This window comes from Lissotriton vulgaris, chromosome 4_1, assembly GCF_964263255.1.
Source record: "Lissotriton vulgaris chromosome 4_1, aLisVul1.2, whole genome shotgun sequence".
In the NCBI taxonomy this organism is placed as follows: domain Eukaryota; kingdom Metazoa; phylum Chordata; class Amphibia; order Caudata; family Salamandridae; genus Lissotriton; species Lissotriton vulgaris.
This window is the reverse complement of record NC_141691.1, coordinates 23,105,548-23,116,522: the sequence shown is the minus strand read 5'-3', so window position 1 is coordinate 23,116,522 and position 10,975 is coordinate 23,105,548.

Below are 10,975 nucleotides of genomic sequence, written 5' to 3'. Positions count from 1 at the left end.
TACGGCAGCGCCAGTAGTCCGTCTAGGATGAGTTCCTCTTTACGTCTCTCGACTCCAAGATACAACTGCCTTCCTGCTCTGGAGCTGCCCCAGTTATAGGGCTGGTGTGCTTTGATGTCCGGACCCTCGCACTTGGAGGTCGGGAGGTCCGGGATGAGGGAGTCCAGACACCCAGCAGGGGGGTGGAGCCAGTGCCCGGGGAGGCGATGGGCGAGCGGCACTTGGCGGGGGAGAACCATCGGCACCTCTTTCTCCCATTGACTTGCCAAGTAGCCCGCTCACCTCCTGGGTGGATGGTGGTGCCGGGATGTCTGAGGCCTGGCCAGGCCCAGGGTTGAGGTCGGCCGGGGGCCAGGCGGCCACGTGGTGGAGTGTCCAAGATGGCGCCCCAGGATGGGCGCGTAGGCCGGCAGTGGATCGGGCCCACGAGGTTGACATGCTCGAGGGCAGGGGTCCCTGAGGGGACGGAGGACGTGCAAGGGTGGTGTGTGGTACCTGTATGACCGGCTCAGGCCGGGTCGGGCCGGGGGAGAGCGGCCTTTCATGTGGCCTGTCCAACATGCGTCCCCCCCAGCTGAAGGCGGGGAGAGTTACCCATCCTCTTGGGGACTCTCCTCGTCGAGGCGGAAGAACCGGGACAGGCCATCCGCGTTGGCGTGATCTGGCCCAGGCCGGTGTTCGACTGTGAAGTCCATACCTTGTAGGGAGATGGACCAGCGTAGTAACTTCGGGTTTTCCCCCCGCATCTGCATCAGCCACTGCAGGGGTCGGTGATCGGTCTGTACCCGAAAGTGTGTGCCAAAAAGGTAGGGCCGGAGCTTCTTGAGGGCCCATACCACAGCGAAGGCCGCTCGCTCTATGGTGCTCCAGCGCTGTTCTCGTGGTAGGAGTCGTCTGCTAATGAAGGCCACCGGTTGATCAAGGCCTTCGGTGTTCACTTGAGACAGGACTGCCCCAATGCCATGGTCGGAGGCATCCGTCTGGACGACGAACTCCCGGCTGTAGTCGGGGGCCTGGAGCACAGGGGCGGAACACATGGCGGCTTTCAATTGTTCAAAGGCAGCTTGACACTCTGGGGTCCAGTTGACTTTCTTGGGCTGGTTTTTCTACGTGAGTTCTGTGAGGGGTCCCACTATAGTACCATAGTCTTTCACGAACCTTCGGTAGTAGCCTGTGAGGCCCAGAAAGGCTCGCACCTCGGTCTGTGTGATGGGGGACTGCCAGGACTGGATGGCGGCAATTTTCAGCTGTAGGGGGGCCACCAGGCCGCTTCCCACCTGGTGCCCGAGGTAGGTTACAGACCCTTGTCCAATTTGGCATTTGCTGGCCTTGATCGTGAGGCCAGCCCGCTGTAGGGCTTGCAGCACTGCTCGGAGGTGGTGGAGGTGCTCGGACCAATGGTGGCTGTATACAGCGATGTCGTCTAGGTAGGCGGCGCTGAATCCTTCGAGCCCCGCCAGGACCTGATTGACGAGACGTTGGAATGTCGCTGGGGCGTTCTTCATGCCGAAGGGCATGACTGTGAAATGGTAATGGCCATCGGGTGTGGAAAAGGCAGAACGTTCTTGCGCCCGGGGTGTGAGGCCGATCTGCCAGTAGCCCGCCGTCAGGTCGAAGATACTGAGGTAGCGGGCAGCTCCCATGCGGTCGATCAGTTCATCTGCCCGGGGGATGGGATGCGCGTCTGTTCGGGTGACCGCGTTCAAGCCCCGGTAGTCGACGCAGAACCGAAGTTCTGCGGTGGTGCCGGGGGCAGCTGCTTTGGGGACCAGTACTACAGGGCTGGCCCAGGGGCTGTCTGAAGTCTCGATGACCCCGAGGGTGAGCATCTTGGCTACTTCTTCCTGGATGCAGGCCCGTACCCGATCTGGCACGCGGTAGGCCCGGTGGCGGATAGGGGGGCTGTCCCCCGTGTCTACATCGTGCACACACCAGGAAGTGACACCTGGGGTGAGGGAGAACAGGCTGGCGAACTGGGATAGGAGAGCTTGGCATTCCTGACGTTGCTCTCCGGTGAGGGTCTCCGAGAGTCGGACCCCATCCACGGAGCCGTCTTGCTCCCGAGTCCGTAGGAGGTCAGGGAGGGGCTCGGAGTCTTCTTCAGCCCCAGTGTCTGTGGCCATCAGGAGGCTGAGTTCTGTACGCACAAAGTGGGGCTTTAGTCTGTTAGCGTGGAGGACCCGGAGTGGGTTCCGGGAGGATTCCAGGTCGATGAGATAGGTGGCCGGGCCCTTGCGCTCGATTACTTTGAAGGGCCCCGTCCATTTGTCTTGTAGGGCGCATGGCTCAGTGGGGGACATCACCCATACCTGTTGTCCAGGTTCAAATTCAATGGATGAGGCATTCCGGTCATACCACTTTTTCATGTCCTCTTGACTGGCCTCTAGGTTGGCTTTTGCTAGTTCCCGGAACCGCCGGGTCTGGTTGCGGAGGGTTAAGAGATACCGGAAGACATCTGGAGGGTTCTTTAACGGAGGCATCTCCCAGCCTTCTTTGACTAGGCTGAGCGGCCCTCGCACTGGGTGTCCATATAGCAGTTCAAATGGGCTGAAGCCCAGGGATTTCTGGGGGACCTCTCGATAAGCGAAGAGGAGGCACGGCAGCAGCACATCCCACTGGCGACGGAGGGGCTCTTCCAACCCCCCGATCATCCCCTTGAGCGTGCGGTTGAACCGCTCAACGAGTCCGTTCCCTTGAGGGTGATAGGGGGTCGTGAATCGGTAGGTGACCCCGCATTGTTGCCAGAGGGATTTCATGTATTTAGAAATAAAGTTCGTGCCTCTGTCGCTGACGACTTCTCGGGGGAAGCCCACACGGGAGAAGATCCCCATCAGAGCCCGGCCGACTACCGGGGCGGTCACAGTCCGCAGAGGGACAGCCTCAGGGTAGCGGGTGGCGTGGTCCACCAGCACCAAGATGAATCGATGGCCTTGTTTTGTGCGCGGGTCCAGGGGCCCCACAATGTCTATTCCGACCCTCTCAAACGGGGTAGTGACCACGGGAAAGGGTTGTAGGGGAGCTTTTAGCTTGCGGCCGCTCTTTCCACTGGCTTGGCACGTGGGGCAAGATCGGCAGTGCTGGTGCAAATCGTTCCTCATTTTGGGCCAGAAGAAGTGGGTCACTAGGCGACTGTAGGTTTTATCTTGTCCCAGGTGTCCTGCCAGGGGGACATCGTGGGCCAGGTTTAACAGAAAGTCTCTAAAACGGAGGGGCACCACTAATACTCGGTTGCTCCCCAGCTCGGCGATTCTTTGCTCGCTGTACAGCAGATCATTGTCCCAGTAGACCCAATGAGTTCCGGAGGTATCCCCTGCGCTTTGGGCGAGCGCTTGCTGGCGGAGTCCCTCGAGGGAGGGACAGGTCTTCTGTTCTTGGCGAAATTGTTCTTGCGTGGGCCCCCCCTCTTGAGGCCACCGGTCGAGGTTAGCGAGGTCGGAAGGTTGAGCTGGTTCGGGGGGGATGTCACGGTCGGTGTTTTCGGCTGGGGCGACCGGAGGCGGTGGCGCCGGCCATTCGGGTTCTTCTGGGCGGTGGTTGGCACGGGCGGCCATGGACCGGGTGGTGACGCACGCCCAGTCCGGGACGCCTAACATCCCCAGGTGTTCTCTTCGCTCCACGGTTGCCCACGGAGAGCTTTCAAGGTCATTCCCCAGGAGGCAGTCTACGGGGGCATCGTCTCGGACCGTTACTTTCAACATGCCGGAGACCCCTCCCCATTCGAAAGGGACGCAGGCCATCCGACACAGACTTTCCGAGTTATCGGCTGATCGAACAGGGCAGAGAATGTTCGGTAGATACTGTTCTGGGGTCACCAGGTGACAGCGGACGGCTGTTATACTGGCCCCGGTGTCACGAAGGGCTTCGGCCCGGCATCCATTGATGCTCACCCATTGGCTGTACTTCTGGGTGTTAGCGGGTAGGGGGACCCGCGGGACCATGTCTTTCCCCCCTAAGCATGCTAGGGCCATGGCGGCTGGCTCCCACTCCTGATGCTCTTGTTCGTATTCTTCCTGCTCCTCGGAGATCTGTTCTTCCCCTAGGGCTGCAGCGGCCATTTGGCGGGGTCTTGGGCTCTGGTACTGCGGGCAGTTTGGGTCGTTTGCATAGTGGCCGACTCGTTGACATCGGTGACACGTGACGTTGGCTCTGTACCCCGGTCGCGCCGGGGTGTTGCCCCGGTTGGCCGGGGGGGTGGTGCTGGTAGCGGGGGCGACCGGAGCGTTGTCTCTTCCTCGTCCTTGGCCCCCTCCTCCTCCTCTGGGTCGGTGCTGACCATTGTTGTTCCGGTTCTGTTCGTAGGACCCATTCCGGCCCACTCTGGTGATTTCCCACCGGTCAGCCTCGGCTGCGAGCTGCCGGGGATCCGTTAATTTGCTGTCGAGGAGGTGCTGGCGGAGTTCAATGAAGCAATTGTTCGACAGGTGCTCCCATACCATCAGATTGAACAGTTGTTCGTAGGTCGTGACGTTGTTTCCTCTGATCCAGCCCTCGAAGGCTCGGCTAAAGTATGTTACATAGTCCACCCAAGTTGTACCCGGGATGCGGGTGCAGTCTCGGAACCTCTGACGGTACATCTCGGGTGTGAGGCCATAGCGGGTGAGGAGTGCCGCTTTCATATGGTCATAGGAGGTCATCTGGTGGTCCGGGAGCTGTAGCAGGGTGTCGCGGCCCTCATTGAGGAATCTCCCCCATAGACCGGCTCCCCAGTCGCTTCTATCGATCCGGTGTGCAGTCATAGCGATTTCATAGGCCTTAAACCATTGCTGGATGTCGTCCTCTCGGAAATATTCTCGTACAACATCCTTGGGGATGTGTACCTTTTTCTCTGTGGCCCCTGAGGTGTGGGGTCGCTCGGGCACCCCTGCTTCTTTATTCTGTTTGCGCAGGTTGATCTCGGCTAGGTTCCGTTCGTGTTCGTACGCCAGTTTTTTTTCCTCGAGCTCCCTCTGTCTTTGTTTCTCCTCTCTTTCTTCTCGGAGACGCAGGTGCTCTAAGTTGATTTTTTGTTCGGCCAACTTAAGTTCAACGTCCATTTTGAGTCGGGCCATTTCCAGCTCGTGTAGTCGGGTTTTTTCTCTTTCCTGGATCTCGTCTTGCGAGAGACCCGTTCTTCGCTCTTCAGGGGCCGTGGTGGTTTTTTCTGCGGTGCTTTGATCAGGGGTTCCGGCAGCCCCGGTCTCTGCCCAAGATTCTAGGGCATGCTTAAAATCGTCCTTGGTGCTTAGTCCGGTGGTAGCGATACCCAGTTCGATGCAGAATTGTTTCAGTTCACGATGGCTGTACTCCTCCAATTTCTCCATTTGGAATTTCTCGGTTGATCCGCTTTCTTTGGTTGTCATTGTGATTTCGTCGTGGGGTGAGCTACTCTCTGTACGTTATGCGGTGATTCGGATTGCGCCGCTGGCCACCAATGTTAGACGGACCGGGAGGGTCGGCCGAGACTACGGGGAGAGGTCTCCGGGGAGAGCCGTCTCCAACGACTGTACAGACAAGTAACTTCCCCCCCCCACAGACGGACACCACACAAGGTTGAAGGTTAACGAGACTTTATATGCAATTCTTAGGTTACGATGATATGATACAAGGAGGTCTGGACTCAAGGGTCCCCTCGATTCTAGTCTCTGGTTTGGGAAAAGGGTAGCGGGACAGTCTTGTTACCAATGAGTGGAAAATAGCTCTCAATCCTCGAGCTCGGCGTTCTAGATGATCGGGCCGCGGCGGAGCCAGGCAGGTCCCGAGATGGACGAAGGAAAACGACGGTCCGCGGCGGAGGCTGCAGGTCCCGGTGAAGATGATGGTTACAACGGTCCGCGGCCACGCCAGCAGGTCCCGACGACGATGAAGGTGATGAAGGTTGCGGAGGTTGTGGCAGCGCCAACAGGCAGGACGATGGTGCACAAGACAGAGCTACGGCAGCGCCAGTAGTCCGTCTAGGATGAGTTCCTCTTTACATCTCTCGACTCCAAGATACAACTGCCTTCCTGCTCTGGAGCTGCCCCAGTTATAGGGCTGGTGTGCTTTGATGTCCGGACCCTCGCACTTGGAGGTCGGGAGGTCCGGGATGAGGGAGTCCAGACACCCAGCAGGGGGGTGGAGCCAGTGCCCGGGGAGGCGATGGGCGAGCGGCACTTGGCGGGGGAGAACCATCGGCACCTCTTTCTCCCATTGACTTGCCAAGTAGCCCGCTCACCTCCTGGGTGGATGGTGGTGCCGGGATGTCTGAGGCCTGGCCAGGCCCAGGGTTGAGGTCGGCCGGGGGCCAGGCGGCCACGTGGTGGAGTGTCCAAGATGGCGCCCCAGGATGGGCGCGTAGGCCGGCAGTGGATCGGGCCCACGAGGTTGACATGCTCGAGGGCAGGGGTCCCTGAGGGGACGGAGGACGTGCAAGGGTGGTGTGTGGTACCTGTATGACCGGCTCAGGCCGGGTCGGGCCGGGGGAGAGCGGCCTTTCATGTGGCCTGTCCAACAGTAACCATATGGATTAACACCATTAAAAAAAACACACTATATACAATTTAAAAATGATGATTAAATTCATAAATCCATTATCACAAATGCATAAAAGGAAGGGAATAGTAGCTGAATATTTTCCCAACACTAAGATGTTACAACAGGTCAATCGCCCCATATCTTTCAAATTTAAGGGCCCACTACATTCTTGTCTAAGGCTTTTATTCGTATTAACCAAGCGCCCCCCAGATATTTGGCTACTCCACAAACCAGTGTCAGAGAAGAGGTGTCAGTTTTCAGGATGCCAAAGGCATCAACAAGGCTCCTGAAGCCCAGTGCTTTACATACTGGCTTGAGCCATTTTTCTCTAGCATTTGTATAGGCCAGGCATGCCAGAAGAAAGTGAGCAATAGACTCATTAGCTTGGGCAAGGTGCAGGAATTGAATTTGACCCTTTCCATGATGATGTTACAGTGTTAACTTGTAGGGTTCCAAATCTCATCTTGATATATAGGGTCCTGGATGAAGGACCTGGATGAAGTCGAGATGGGGCTCCAGACTACAGATGTTTTTGTGTTCGAAGAACCCCTCACTGAGTTTCCCTGTCTGTTGGGTGGATAGGTCACGTTTCGACACCCAGTCCAAATAGGCACGCTTTAAGTCCTGCATAGATGGTGGAATCTGGCTAGCCCAAGCCTCACTTAATCCAATAAGGCCAGTAAGATACTTAAGGTCAGCCAACCATTTTATCTGCACCCTGTGTCAACTGACAACAACTCATGGAAAGCTGCAGCATAATTGGACAGCTCAGTAGACCTCTTAAGGGGGGCCCAGAAGAGCAAGGGGCGAAGCCTAGCAATAGCCTGAATATGCCTCTTTCCTGTATCGTAGAACTAAGGTTTCAGAGGGGTGGAGGTAAGGAGCGAGGTAAGATCTCATAAAAATGCATTTTCAGACCTGGATAAATCTCCAATATTCTCCATACCCCAAAGTTCGTCCTCATAGAGGGCAGAGGGTAATGCTTTCCCATCATAGATAGCAAGCGCCGGGGGCATCCAATGTGTTTATGATAATACAAATGTCATTTTTATACATAACCTTGTGTGGAGTTCCTTTTGTGGTGTGCCTAGTATGTTGCTACTGTGTGAAACATAGGTTTCATGGATGTATAGTTAGAAATTAGCATTTGAAAAACCTTAGAAATTCACTGAAAATGCTACAGGTTTCAGGGATGTTATAGTTAGTTGGAAATTTCACTCGTACAAAAACAGAAAAATTTGAATGTTATAGTTGGTAGAGTTAACTATAACTTGTGCCCCCGCAATGCACTGCTGATGAAGTCACGTTATCACATCAATCATGACATAATCAGTGATATCACTGATGACTTCTCAAATGACATCACTTATGACATCATAGTGCCTTTGTTTGATTTGGTGTAATCCATTTAGTAGTTTTTGAAATATGAAAAAATATAGAGATATTTAGGGATGCTGATCGTCAGAGGACCCAACAGTCCCAGTGCTGAAATGCGATTGGCTGCTAACACCTTAAACCAATAAGTGCTGGTAGACATCTTTGGACTCAGCTTGCATCACTGTCCCATAATAAAATGTAAAAAATGAAGAAAAGGTTCAGAGCAGGAATTCACTGACTGCCTATGATTGCTGGTGGGGTCCCTGTGAGACCATGCCAGAAATTAAAAGCATATTTTTTTTAATTCTTTAGCAACTATCCCCAAGGTTGGGGCAGTTCCCTGGGGCATTGGTTGAACATAGTAGGGGGCACAAGGGTAAATGTAAATTACTGGTGGGGATCCGTGCAGCGCCCCCACTGCCCTGGAGACCGCTACCTCCCTAGGGCACACACCAAATAAATATGAGGATCTAGTGTGAAACCCTGGCCCCAGGGACCACCACCTTATTAGGACTTTATTCTTGAAAGGGGGGGCTGTGTGGCCCTCCTTTTGGAGCTGTTTATGGCCTTGGGGATCCAGCAATATTTAGGGGTGCCCTCCCCAGTACAATGGTGCTTGCTATGGCTCAGATACAGCATTACTGGCAAGGCATAACAAACCATAGCAAACATTACTCCGCTTTGATTCAGCAAGATCATAAAAATGCCCCAGCTTGCTGAAAGCATAGCAGAATTGAGTTTAGACACAAGGCAGCTGCATGTTCAGTAGCTCCCTCTGTCCAAATCCATGCGGGCTCCCGCAGGATGCAGGGAACCAGCAGGGACCAAGGGGGTTTTAAGGCAAAAATGACTGGGTGTGCTGAGTGGGAGCAGGGCACCCAGTATAGAGGCCAGGCCCAGAGGTCCCCTGGACCAAAGGTGGCATAGGAGGGGGACCTTGTATCCCCCTTTCCTTAAAATAGGAAATACAAATATTTTAAAAAGCCCATAAACTTGCTAATAGATCCATCACCTTTTTCCACCACTCTGCAAATACATCTACTGGCGCAGGTTTCGGGATGAAATCCCATTGCCTCCATGTAGTCCTTGGGAGAAGTCACCTGCTCTTTAATTTACAACAAAAAAAAGCTGGTTTGTGGGATGTGGTCCCAGGGCTATACCTGGCCCAGGGAGAGGGACACACAGCTCCCCGCCCCATTCTAAGAATGCCCGCCCTGTAGTGTAGTTCCTATATTCCCAATAGGCTCTGCACATTGGAATTAATATATACTGCCGGTTAGACGTAGGACAGAGGTCAACTAGGTCTCTGTAGCATGTATTAGACTTAATTATGAGTGTCAGCTAGCTCAGAGGTCAATAGAAAAGTTCTCGAATTCACAAACAGGATTCGTTTCTGACAACCGCATGAACATGACAACTTTGTTTCCTAAGAATTAACCCTGGGCGTAGTACGCGTAGTCCCGCTACGCGAAGCTACGCGAAGCTACGCGAAGACGTTCTTGCACTATGCGAGCTTTGCGAGCGTGCATAGCTTTGCGAGCGTGCGTAGTAGCTTTCTGGACCAGTTCGCGAGCCAAATTTCTTGATTGGGAGCGCGTTGTGCGTGTTCGGGGCGCTGTCTGCGTGTTCAGGGATTGTAGCGTGCAACCTTACCCATGTAGTGGGCTATGGGCGTAGCCATCTTGTTTTTTTCAATTGTCCCACCCGCTCGCGTCCCATATGTCCTCTTCCGGGTCGCATATAACGTGTTCACGTGGTGCACGTCTTGTTTGGGAACACAACTACTTGTTCACGCTGACAAAGTGCGTGTTTGCGTGAAATTGAGCACAAACTTACCCACGTGGTCGCGATGGGCATGGCCATCTTGTTTTTCACTCTCTATCCTATGGTTCTGGGCCTGGTTTTCTATCCACCTTTTATCTTTTCAATCTTTACCTATTTTCACAGTTTTTCTTACTTTTTTACCTATCATCTATCTCTCTTTGTCCCTAAGTTTATATTTTGCATTTTATTTCTACTTTTCCAACTTTTTTTTAACTTTTCTACTGTTTTACTTTACTTCTTTATTTAAGCTCATACTTCTTCCCCCTAACTAGTTTTTTTACTTTTGTTCTAATTTTTCTTTTCCACCTTCACCTCCATCCCAGAACCATGGCAAAGGGGAGCAGCAGAACCGGCTCGAAGAGAAAGGCGCCTGTGCCCAAGAGCCGGCTGCCTTGCGGCAGAATGCGACCTGCAGGGGTGAATACCCGGAATCTTTTCGGGGAGGCGGAAGTGGCCGCCCTGGTTTTTTTCATCCAGCGCCACCTCCCCATGAATTGGCAGCAGGCCGCAGGCCAGGCTCTGGTTACCTCCCAGAGGAGCGTCACCGCCGGTGGGCAAAGGTGCGCCGGGCAGTCTACCGTCGCTCGGATATCCGGCGCAGACATTCTGGACAGGGAACAGGACTTGTTGGAGCTGCTAGGTATTGAGGTCGTGGGGCTTGGTGTGTAGCCAGGAATATTAATAATTTAATATATAATCTAGTAGTATAAGTATTGTGTATAATTCTTGGACGAATAAGTAACATGATTACTGGTGCGCTTAATTCCATGGCAGAACAATTCCATCTCAAAATCTTCTGTTATTGTATGACACAGGTGCTGCTCGCCACTTCTCTTACTGGTTTGTAACTTTGCGCTAGCTTGGGCTGGTGATTATTGATGTTAGAGTTTTTAGAGAACTGACGTTAGTTAATGCTATTGCTAGAGTCTAGTCCTTACATTGTCCTTTAGTGAAATATTGGTAGATGGATAGTATTAGTTATTATTTTTTTAACGGTCTGCATGACGCCTCCACTGTCACTGAATGCTTAGTTAGTTCTTATTCATCCCACCCCTCCATAGAACCCGTTTGAAGTTTGTTTACTGAGTGGTAGGCTTAACAGCAATAGCATGGTCACGTCAGTCAGTAGCAGTTCATATGATGCAAGCAACCAACAATTCCGTGTATGCACAAATTTATGCATGTGTCCTCCATCTCATCTATGCACTTTTGCGGGCTTCTCTTTCTTTATTATTTCTTACATGATCAGCACCACCCAGGGGCAATAAGACGGGGTCCGAGTTTG